Source organism: Bison bison, unplaced genomic scaffold (genome assembly GCF_000754665.1).
Source record: "Bison bison bison isolate TAMUID 2011002044 unplaced genomic scaffold, Bison_UMD1.0 scf7180017864176, whole genome shotgun sequence".
NCBI classification, from domain to species: Eukaryota; Metazoa; Chordata; class Mammalia; order Artiodactyla; family Bovidae; genus Bison; species Bison bison.
Genome location: NW_011494748.1, coordinates 4,547,443 through 4,560,185, shown reverse-complemented (window position 1 = coordinate 4,560,185; position 12,743 = coordinate 4,547,443). Strand labels below are relative to the sequence as shown.

Sequence of the window (12,743 nt, the reverse complement as noted above, 5' to 3'; positions counted from 1 at the left end):
TTAATTTAATTAATCCATGCCTTTAGATCAGTGGTTAACTGTGGGGAGAAAATATTTGAGTAAGTGGGTTTAATTCAGTTGTAGTTCCAGTCCTTTTTTGACACATTCTAATTCCCATTCTGTACCTGTTTTATGGTTCCATTTGAACAGTACTGTCAGAGTAAATGACTTCCCTGGTGGCTCAGACGGTAAAGCGTCTGTCTGTCTACAATGCGGGAGACCTGGGTTCGATCCCTGGGTCAGGAAGATTCCTTGGAGAAGGAAATGGCAACCCACTCCAGTACTCTTGCCTAGAAAATCCCATGGACTGAGGAGCCTGGTGCAGGCTACTGTCCATGGGGTCGCAAAGAGTCGGACACGACTGAGCGAAGTATAAAAAAAGTGTTAGTTGCTCAGTCGTGTCTGACTCTGCAACCCCTGGACTTGTAGCCTGCCAGGCTCCTCTGTACATGTAATTCTCTGAGCAAGAATACTAGAGTGGCCAGCCATTCTGAGTAAGCCACTCCTATTGCTGAGAGGTTATCACTCCCAATGGATATAAATAGATTATTTTTGAAAGCTTGAAAACTATTCATCTGAGCATGTAATTGGGATTTAAACATTACTTGTATAGGAGATAAAGCCTACTATAGGCAGAGTTTGTGACAACTCTTCCCATTTTTAAACTGGGAGGTAGCCATGGGCAGTTTAAGGCGGTATCTGTTTTCCTGCATTTATTGTTCTTAGGAATAAGCTTCCTCATCCATTCTCAGTTATCCATCTGGATACCTTCTTCCATTCAAGTAGCTTCCCCTTGTTTTTGATGTCTTTAGATCTTTTTTTTCCCCTAATTTCTTTTTCACAGAAAAAAAGTACTTGGTATTTTGGCATCTTTATACTCTGTATGAAAACCTTGTCATTTATCAGATCGGCACATTGCTGCAATGTGCAAGTTCCTTACTGGGGAAAGTGCATCACTTTTTTCATTTACATCTATTCACTTTAATTCAAGTATGGGAAATAATGTTTTTTTTTTACCAGGTAAGTTTCACGTGAGGAAAGTGATGGAACTGTTATTATTTCAGTATATCTACAGTTAAAATAAGGAATTCATTGTGCTAAGAGCTAAATATTTTGAGTTTTTCTGTTACTGTTTAGTGTCTCATCAAAGTCTCGCATAAGTGATATATGGCATAAATCAGGAACAAAACTGTCATTTCTTATTCATTCAAGAGAGAAGATAATAGAATTTATATACAGTATTTCTCAATGACTTCTGTATTTTAAATGGTGGTTTGCTAAATTACATCAAATGTATGCTGAACAAGTGGCACATGCCTTGATGTTTCTATAGCTTTATGTCCATCTATCATTGACCCTTCTAGTGGTCTCATTACGGAGCTCTCCCATGGCCTCCCATTCTGGCCCTGGTTGCCTGTCCTGCATGATTTGAACTATTTCCTCACAATCTTGTCTTTTCAAACAAACAATACTAAATGAAATAAAGTAAATTCATGGATGTAAATTCATTCACTAGTTCTGCTACAAATTTTAAGTACATTGAGTTGTTCTGTTTTAAATTGTTCATTCTCTTTAGATTCTCAAATCTTTATTCTTTCTTTGTAACTTTCAGCGCTAGGATTCAGAGCAGAGATTTTCTCTGGAAAGACAAGAAGGGCTGAAGGAAGTGGCCCCATTTTTACTTCTGCTAGAGACCTCTGTCTTAAACATCTGACTTTGCCCTTTCCTCTTACGAAATTTGATTCTTTGCATTTATGACTAAGGAGTCTAAGGAGACTGTCACTCTGTTTCGCAATGTGCTCATTTACATGTTTGTAAGAAATACACACATCAGGTTTAAGCATTAGGCAAAGCTGCCTGTAACTTTCATAATAAGTGTCTTTCCAGATGATCCTAATATGCATGGTCCGTGTGCTTTTTCCTTGGCCCAAAATATTATTGCATCAAAGAACGCTTCAACTGGGTCTTGGCATATAGTATATCTAAACTGAACTTTTTCTTCACTTGTATGGATCTAATAAACAAGGAAAGTTTCTTGGGGAAACTTAAATTTTATTATAGGGTGTTAAATTTGGAATTTAGAGTACTGTTGTTTTCAAAATTGAATAGAGTCCTAGAAGCATCAGGACTATATTTTAAATCTCTCAGGTGACATAGGGTAGTAAAAAAGAAGCCAGACAGATTTTTCATAGAGTAGTGGTTTCAATATTGAAATGTTAGAAGTACCTCTGGTTTGCTAACTGTGAAATGTTATTGGAAATTAAGATTCCTTCCAAGGAGATGTGTCTCACCTGAGCTCACTTTGTTTGCTAGTGTTCTAAGAAGACCTCCAGAAGTCTTCAGCAAGTAAGAAGAATAGATACCTTTTGACTGGGAAATCATTTTTCATTCTGTTATCGAACTTGCTGAGTAAGTTATAGGATAAATATCTTAAAATTTAGATTTGAATAATAGGTGATTATTTAAGTGTCTCCTCTGTTTTTTTTTTTCTCATCTCTACTAACATTTCCTCATCATCCTTCAATTCTTTACCATTTTTCCAAGTCTCTTGGGGTTCATCTTCTTCCTGCATTCTTCAATTTACTCAACTCTCAGTGTCCTTTATAAAGTTCACACTATGGAATGATATTTCCTATTCTTCTATCAACACTGTTTTTTACAAGGCACTAGCCTGGAGAAGGCAAATGGCACCCCACTCCAGTACTCTTGCCTGGAAAATCCCATGGACGGAGGAGCCTGGTGGGCTGCAGTCCACGGGGTCTCTAAGAGTCGGACACGACTGAGCGACTTCACTTTCACTTTTCTCTTTCATGCATTGGAGAAGGAAATGGCAACCCACTCCAGTATTCTTGGCTGGAGAATCCCAGGGACGGCGGAGCCTGGTGGGCTGCTGTCTATGGGGTCGCACAGAGTCGGACACGACTGAAGTGACTTAGCATAGCATAGCATAGCATAGCCTAGGTATTTCCTTTAACTCTCATGATAGTCCTATCTCCATTTTAGAGGAGGGTACTGAGTTACAGAGAAGTTAGATAAATCACCCGAGGCAGTGGGTGCTAAATGAGGCAGTGACCTCAGGGATTCTAATTCCAGATCCTACATTTCTAACTACTAAAAGACCCTTATCCTAAGGAGAGTTGCATACACTCATTTGAGTTTTAGCTTTCTTGCTTGCCAGTCTGGGAGGCTAACACTTAAACAAGATGAGGATTTAAGGAAAGGAGGACAAAATTAAATGCCACAGAAATCACAAACTACATAGATATTAGTAGGAATACATAGAGGTAAGTAAGAATTCAGTAAATATCCTTTGCCAGATCCTATTTGGGAGAGTTCAAAAATTAGCACTTACAGTCAGTCAGTGTAAAATCCATGGTGACCAACTTCTTGGCAGCAGTTCTGCAGTGACCTTAGAAAGTTATAGACTGGTTTTCCCCATTCCTAGACAGTCAGTCGCACTCAGCAGTACTTGTTTGTCTCCAATATTACAAACAAGTGTGTTTGTTTAGTGAAACAGCCACCATCCTGAGCAGTCTCAAGGCTGGCAACTATAACTAAATTTAATTTTCACCTACATTTTACAGTTTATTCATGGTAGGAAGTGTTTCTATTCAAACATCCTTCCAGTGGACTAAGAAAAATGGGCATTTTCTGTCAGACCAACAGTTTCAACCCTGGGGTTTTATTAAAGATGAAAGTAAATAGAGAATTGCTTTCTCATTAGAAAATAAGTAGAATTACATTTGCAATTCTGAGTTCCTGTACCATAGATATAAATATTAAATGATTATATTAATACTATCAGAAATCCTGGGAGGAAAATATTGCAGTGCATAAAGCAGAATTCAGAAGACAGTAAACAGATAAATATCAATACATTTTTCTAGTTAAAATCTTGTGATTTCACAACACTGTGTGTTTTGTGTTTCAAAACATACTATGGTTATCAGGAAAATGAAAGTCTTCTCTATGAAAATTACCTTTAGAGACTCCCAAAACGTAAAATACTCCCTTAGGCATATAAAACAGTGGTACCACCATAATGTAGACATGGGCTAAGAATTTTTTGGTGTTCTTCCTTAATTTTATACCTGCTCTTTATCATTGTTTTAGACAGAGGAAAAGTGATAAAGTCTTTGTCCAAGTTCATAAATCATATCTCTTTTGAAATCCAAGCTTAAAGACTTGAATAGGAACAAAATTAAAATCAAATTTATCTGCTCAGATACTGGCGTGGCCTTTAGGACTTGATTGTGTTCTTTTTACATGTTTTATTGCCTTGCTCTGTTTTCCTTTTTATCACCTTCTTTTCCTTTTATTCATTTTTCATTTTTCATTATTCTTTACCCTAATTTTGTAGTATTAGCAAAGGATCCATCTACATTAATGAATTTAAGTATTCTGAAATTAAAGCAAAATAAGCAGACATAATTGTGCAAATGCCTAGAATGAAACCTTTAAAAACAGGCCCTTGTTATTTTCTAGGGATTGGTCATTGGCCTGGGTGGAGCTCACAGATCAGGATATATCTGTTAACCAGTACTCGGAGATTGGGTGGCAAATAGAGATATTGACCACTTCAGGAAGGGCTGTTTGTTATACAGTAAAGGAATTTGAAGATTATTTGGTAGATGATGAAAAACAATTGGAAGATTTTTTCTTCTGGGAGATTTTTAATTAGAGGAGTATGATATGATAGAACTTTTGGTCTGGATAGGTAACTGTGATCCTCAGAAGGGTGAACTAATAGCATTTTCAACTAGAGACTATGACAGTAATCCAGTTTGAAACAGCTAAGGCAGCAACAGTGAGGATTGAGAGAGGAAAAAAGAAAGAAGCGAAATTAAAATGGACTGAGTAAAATGTTTGGGGAAGGAGGAATGAGTTGGGACTAACTTTGTAGTGTTTGATTAACAAGGCTGTCAGTCATAAGACCATGAGGAGAAGAAGAAGGAGGAGGTTTTAATAAATACAAGTAAGTCCATTTTGAAGCCTTAGAGTTCAAAATTGTGAATTATCCAGGTGATGTCAGAAACACATATCGAGGATTCAAGGGAAAAATCAAGAGTGATCCATCAATTTTATTGTGAACTTCTAGCGAAATATTGAAGTGGAATATGGGTTGTGGCTATCAAATAATAAATGAGATTTTTCAAGGATTTGATATTAATGAATTGACAAAATTATAATAATCTCTTTGATGTTTAAAATAACACTGCCTTTTGTGTCTTCTGGCTTAAATAACTTTTTGAAAACTGTATACATGAACTTTTTACATGAAAAATTATTCTTAATTCCCTGAGGTCAGCTATTTTCCATTATAAATTATTCAATGTTAAATGGCAGTCAGAGATAGAGACTGACAGAGAGCAGGTCTTCTATGCTGCTGAGTCATGATTGTGACCCGAAGAAATAGCTTTATTGTGTTTGATTCTAAGCCTGTGATAATAACAAGTGTCAAAAGATGAGAACAGTCTGTACCAGAATTTGAAAAATACCATTGATTAAAAATGAAAGCTCTGTTAACAGGGCTCACCTGAAGCTCTCAGCTGACCTTTTGGTAAGAAAGCTGCTACAAACCAGAGTTAGGCTCCGTGGAAGGCAGCAGAATATCCAATTTGCAGACTGAGTTTATGGGCTGACGCTGGGTGATTAAATCCAATATTAGGACGCAGGACCAGTGTTAAGGATTGTGCTTTAGAATCAACATTGATAATTACAAACAGCAAAGGAATATCATGACACCATTTAAAAAGCAAGAGCGCATGATCTACTGTAAATCAATCTCAACACTAATAAACTAAGACTGTTTCAGAATTACTTTTAAACTCAGTGTTCTTATACCAGATGCCTTACAAACCTTAATGCACTTGTGTTTTGGTGACATTTCTTTCAAGGGATTGATACCAGAATTTTATTTCCTATATCCTCATTTTATTAATAATTCTATTTATCTAATCATAACTAGTCAATCTAATTCTTAGAGTCTGTATAAAAGACTCTTCTGTACAAAATTAGTGAGTTTTTATCTGCCCAAAATGTCTTGGTTAAATAAGAGAATATAATTATGATCAGGAATAATTTAGAGAGCTAATATAATCATATTTATTGGAGAATAATGTACTGTGCTCACTGAACCCCTTTTTGTTAAGATTCCTCTATTAATATGACTCTCTAGTGCTGTACAAAAAATAAATAGCAGCAAAGTTTTACCTGAAAACTTCAAAATATCAGTTTTCTACTAACAAGAATTATCCCACTCTGCATGAGTCTACCAGTTTGCATTTAGCTTTGAGTTTATATTTCTATTGTATCTGTTTACTAATCATTAAGTGGAATATCATCATGATTTTGAAATTTAAGCTCATGTAGCCTTTGCTAGTAGGCACTGCTTAGACTTTTCATGCTGACATGTCTGCTGGCCTGCCTTCAGACTTTTCCTGTAAAAAGGTCACTATTGATTTGATTGGTGAGGGAATATAAGCAGTGCTAACTTTGTTTGTTTATGTGTTTAGTTCATTTTAGGTTTAACCAATGTTGCTCATCTACACTTTATACCTACATGGGAGAGGACAGTGATAACTGGGAATTATCATTACCCAAATTTCCAACTCAGTTGTTAAATTCTCACCACTTAACATCGGCAGAAGGTTAAAAAAACATTTTAGAAACGCTACTCTCCAACTGAGTAAATAACACCTTCCTTGAATGCCTATTAAGTATAGGGTGTCTTTAACACTGAAGTTGATGACTTACTGTTTCATAGTAGATCTACCCAAAAGTTTTCAAGAAAAAAAAGGTTTTACATATTATCATATATGTAAGATTCCTTAATGCATAGAGATTTTATTTAAAATAAATTTTAATGAGGGAGTATATTTAGTAAATATTACCTTACATTTGCTGCTAGAGAATAGTACATATGCATTTTGCCCTTAATCTTTCCTAATTTCACATTGTTACTACTCTCCATTTACTGCTCAACAGAATCCCCCAAAATGTACATGTGTATATGTGTGCATGCATGAAGTGATTGTGATTTTCGTCTGTTTTGTGCATCTGTTCAATGCATATTTGTTACACACTAAATAAGTAGCAGGCATTCTTCTTGGTGCTTTGAATACACCAGTGAGTTTAATTGACCCAAATCCCTGCCTTCATGGGGCTTATATTCTAGCAGCCAGAGTTGGGGTGGTCAGACAGACAATAAACGATAAGCATCATATATACATAAATAGCATAGTTTTAAGGTGATAAATATGATAAAAACAGATTGGGGTGAGGGAAGTTTGAAGTGTACACATTGGGACAGTTGAAATTTTAAATAAAGTGGTCAGAGGAGTCCTCGTTGAGAAAATAATAACTTGAGTCAGTCCAAAGACATTTGAACAAAGCTTATTTCTCTTGGTGTTTTCTCTAACTTTGATATCCAACTTAGCAAAGGAGGGAAGTGTGGGTCAGAGTTGGTGAAATGAGGCTTTTCCTTTTATACAAGTAGGGAAAGGTTAAAAATTGATCACTATTCAAAGGTACAAGAGCATGAAATAACATATAGATAAAACTTAGATTTTTAAAATCTGTCTCTATTTCTTGCTGTCTCTGTAAACTTAGTTCTTGTAAGAATACAAGCTTCTATTTACCCATCTCTAAAAATCAGATGATAATACTTGGCTTATATCAAATAGAATCATTTCTATTAAGGGCTTAGTATAGTGACTGATATATTAACTATTCAATAAACATTAGGAATTAATTTTTTATTTAATATTTTAACTTTATTTTTTGAAAATGCAGAATTTTTCGAAGTCTACCAAATAGAGCTTTCTTTCTAAAGAGAAAATATTGAGCATTTTCCATTTTAAGATATTTCCATTTTCCAATATTAAGAATTTTCCATTATAGTACATTTTTTATGGTCAAAGAAATATATGTGATTTATAATATTTTGGGTGCAAAATCTGATCAAAACAAGGTAAGACTGTTACGAGTACCCCAAGCTGAGTATCCAGGATAAACTCTGTATTTAAGGACTCTGTCCTTATTTGGAGTTTCATAGAAGCATTTTAATTTCTCAAGTTGGTAAATAGACTCAAGTGATTACTATTTATTTAGCTTGTCTTGTGTCTAGTTGCTCAGTGGTGTCCGACTCTTTGCGACCCCATGGACCACAGCACGCCAAGTTCCTCTGTCCATGGGGATTCTCCAGGCAAGAATACTGGAGCGGGCTGCCATGCCCTCCTCCAGGGGATCTTCCCAGCCCAGGGATCGAACCCAGGTCTCCCACAGGAGGATTCTTTACCAGCTGAGCCACCAGGGAAGCCCTAGTCTGTCTTAAGAGATATTAAAAATTCTAAATACATTAGGGAATTTCCATGTCTGGGTATCTTTAAAAGGTACTAGGACATTTTTAGTAGAATATTAGAAAGCCAGTCTATTAAGCTTTAAACTTCCTTATTTTGACATTTCTTCTCCTGAATAACTGACTTTCATCACACCCAGAATGGCACGTAGGGCAACCATAACATTTGCTGGCCAAACTGGAACACAGAATAAACACAGGCAGTATTAACGATTATGCTGTGACAACAGGTAAAATCAAGGACCATCCTGGGCAAATAAATTGTGGGATCATGGAGTTACAGAGCAGCTTTTCCACCAGCACATAGAGGTTCTAGCCCGTGGTTTAGGGATGAGCAGTCTTAAAAAAGTATGAGATAATTGTTACCTCAGGGATAATTCGAGTAGACAAAACAAAATTACCTTCCTTGGAGGCAGGCCAGGAGAGCAGAATTCTTGCCCTTGTTTCTTATTTTCATTTTAATAAGGGTTATAGAGTTTCTCATGAATACCAGTGGTTACAAAATTGATTAAAAGCTAGTTTCAGTTTGTACTTCTTAAGACATCTTTTTAAGAAAGACTTCTTCAAGTCTTTTTGCTTCATTTCTTATATTTATACACATCTCAATAAACAAGGCCTGCATTTGCCTTGGCAAGTGCTAGGTATCTCGTTTACCAAGAGTACAAGCCAGTTTGTTTTTGAATAGACTGATAGTTACTGTTTTCAGGTATCTGTCTTTGGTCTGTTTTGATCTTTGGTGACCATGTATGTGAGCTGACATTCCCAGTGTTTTAGCCACAGTCTTCACCAACAAATACGTTCAGAGAAGAATGATTTTGGTATGGAATTGGGGAGAAACAGGAAGAATTTTGGCAGGCCTGCTCTTTCTGTCTCCTTGTGGTCTGTCTGACCAGCCAGATTCTGGAGTGAGCCTCAACATTAAATTCCTCTACCATGTGTGGACAGCCAGTGAGAGAGAGAAGAGTTGGGATAAGGAAGGAGTCAAAAAAGCAGAGATATAAACACAGTTGTATATTTTAAAATGCTAATATAGCAGAATCTACTTAGCTTCCAAAAGTTATGCTTCTTCCCTCTTCTCAAATCAAGAATGCATACATTATTTTATGATCTGAAATGAGTGTTATTCCCAATATCTTATATCAAATGCATATTTTCTACACACAAATATGACTCCGGATATCATATTAGAGTCACAATTTTTTTTTTTACAATCAGTGTGTTAGTTTCAGATGTATAGCAGAGCGCTTCAGGTGTTTATGTGTGTGTGTGTGTGTGCACGCATTTTGTGGTTGTCGTTCAGTCACCAAGTCATGTACGACTCTGTGACCCCATGGACTATATAGCACACCAGGCCTCCCTGCTCCTCACCATCTCTTGGAGTTTGCCCAAGTTCGTGTCCATTGATCTGGTGATGCCATCCAACCATCTCATCCTCTCTTACCGTCTTCTCCTCCTGCCTTCAATCTTTCCCAGCATCAGGGTCTTTTCCAATGAATTGCCTGTTCACATCAGGTGGCCAAAGTATTGGAGCTTCAGCTTCAGTATCAGTCCTTCCAGTGAGCATTCAGGGCGTGTGTGTATGTGTATATATGCCTTTTTAGATTCCCTTCCATTATAAGTTATTACGAAATATTGAGTGGAGTTCCCTGTGCTACACAGTAAAAACCTTGTTTATCTATTTTATATATAGTAGTGTATATATATTCATCTCAACCTCCTAGTTTATCCCTCTTCCCCTTCCCCTCTAGTAACCATAAATTTGCTTTTTATGTCTGTGAGTCTCTTTCTGTTTTGGAAGTAAGTTCATTTTTCATTAAGATTGCACACGTAAGTGATATCATGTATTAATTGTCTTCCTCTTACCTGGCTTACCTCACTTAGTCTGATAATCTCTAGGTCCATCTCTGTTGCTGCAAATAGAGAGTCACAATTTTTGAAATGGGAAAAACTAAACCAATTTTAATAGTGCATAAAAAAGCACTTACTGAAATAGTAAAATGGCTACTATACCTTTTATAAAGACACTGAGTCAAGTGCAGGCTAGAGAGAGGGGTAGTGAGGTAACAGAGGCATAAAAAAGTGTATGGAATTATTTGCTGAATTCTTCAGGTTCTGGCTTCATTCTTGGGACTACTTTCCATTATAGAGGTAGTGATTCCAGCAATGATGTCCCATTATAGTATTTTTAGAGGTGCTCTTGGGCACCATAGCTTTAGATAGTAGAGATTAGGTGGATATTCAGGGTCTTTGAGGCTGGCTTACTTCCCTGGTTTGTTATATGAGAACCTCGCATCATCCATTTTGCCTCTAATCACGTTTTCCTTTTCTGGTGTGTGCTTCGCTCATAACCCCAGTTTTATATCATAACACTTGCTGTATCAGCACCCGTTCTCTTTCCAGTGCTCAGTTTTAAACAGCCTCATTATGAAAAATATAGTACTTAAAAACATGGCATAAATGTGGATTACTTCAGTACAGATAAAGAGATTATTGAGAAATGCACTGACTACTGAACTAACTTTATCCTAAGGGGCATTTCACTATTTTAATTGATTTTTTTTTCTGTCAATTTTATTAAAAGAGTCCTTGGAGAAGGTAAATGGTAGATTACTTCCGGAAACAAAGGAACACAACTTATCTGTTATGACTACCAATGTGTCCATATTTCTGTAAAGTTAAACATTTTCTCATCATTTCAAAATAGCTTATAATGATGAGTAAAATGATGAGGAGCATTAGTTATAACTCTAGCTAGTGTCTACTGAATTTCTAAGCATCATGTGCAATATGGGCAAATTCACATAACTTTTACTTCTCTGTGGCAGTTTTTTGACAAGAATAGGGCTCACCATTTATTGTGTCAAATATAGTAATTATTAAAATATTTTCTTATGCTTCCCTCATAGCTTAGTTGGTAAAGAATCTGCCTGCAATGCAGGAGACTTGGGTTCGATCCCTGGGTCAGGAAGATTCCCCTGGAGAAGGGAAAGGCTACCCACTTCAGTATTCTGGCCTGGAGAATTAAATGGACTGTATATGGACAGCGTCGGACACGACTGAGCGTCCTTCACTTTCACTTTCACTTTGACTTCTGAAAGCCATACATTTGATGTCAAGTCAAAATTGCATGACACTATCAGAGGTCTTTATGATATCTCTAAATTACAAAAGTTTAGATGGCTAAATAGTCTTATAAATCTCAGTGATTCAAAGGCTTATAAAACCCTCAGGTTCTGTTACCAAATCTCAGAGTTGGTGTGGACTCTGGGTTGCGATGTTCATACAAGCTCAGATATAGTTAAATTTAAAGTTCAAGCATCATTGGTGGTGGTTTAGTTGCAAAGTTGTGTCTGACTCTTGTGACCGCATGGACTATAGCCTGATAGGCTCCTTTGTCTGTGGGATTTCCCAGGCAAGAACACTGGAGTGAGTTGCCATTTCCTCCTCCAGGGGATCTTTCTGACCCAAGGATCAAACCTGCGTCTCCTGTGTCTCCTGCATTGGCAAGTGGATTCTTTACCACTGAACCAGTGAGGATTCCCTCAAACCTCATTGTATGCCAAGTAACTTCAGTTGTGTCTGACTCTTTGCATCCCCATGGACTGTCGCCCGCCAGACTTCTCTGCCCATGGAATTCTCCAGGCAAGAATACTAAGCTGGTTGCCATGCCCTCCTCCAGGGGTTCTTCCTGACCCAGGGATTGAACCATGTCTCCTGTGGCTCCTGTACTAGCAGGCAGATACTTTACCACTGCAGAAGCCCCAATTACTGCTCCCCCCAAACTGGTTGATGTAATAAAAATCATGATGTTACATGATGTGTTTGTAAATCATCATTTACACCTCTGTTTTCTACTCTTTCACTTATACTTTAAGTGATGGTATGTGCAGAGTAGGTTTAATTTACATATATTTTCCTCTCATATGTAGAGGATAAACCTTGGATCTTTGTCATTTAGACACAGGAAGACAAAGTAAAATGTGTGGAAGTGTAAGTTCTTAATGGCTTCTCAAAACACTCAGATGTGTTTGAGTAGATGGGATCCATATCCAGGAGACCACAGAGCCCATAACTCAGCAGGTCCAGGGCCCCAGCTGCAGGCATCCCTCAGCCAATCTTCCCAATCTCCCTGGCCCAGTTGCTACACATGGATCCAGTATTCTGGGATTTTTTTTTTTTTTAACATCAGTGTTGCCTCTTCTCTATTAAATATTTTCCTTCTTTGCGGTCTTCAAAACTTTTTCCTCAAATAGATCTAAGGAAAGAACATTTTGAAGGAGGGATGACTTCTCTGTTAATATCTTTCTGAAACCACATGGGCTTCATTTTCTCCAAAAAAGAAAAGGAATTCAGTTTACTTTTCTTAATTGCCTTTTCTCCAAAA

At 37.0% G+C, this 12,743-nt stretch overlaps 1 protein-coding gene across 1 annotated transcript in view; it reads left to right on the top strand.

Moving 5' to 3' along the window:
• Window positions 1–406: 406 nt before the first annotated feature.
• DACH1 (dachshund family transcription factor 1) overlaps window positions 407–12,743 on the top strand; it is a 460,914-nt gene continuing 448,577 nt past the window's right edge. Inside the window, exon 1 of the mRNA XM_010842289.1 lies at window positions 407–2,409. The gene's annotated coding sequence lies outside the window, so the exon portion shown is untranslated. The remainder of the gene's footprint in view (window positions 2,410–12,743) is intronic.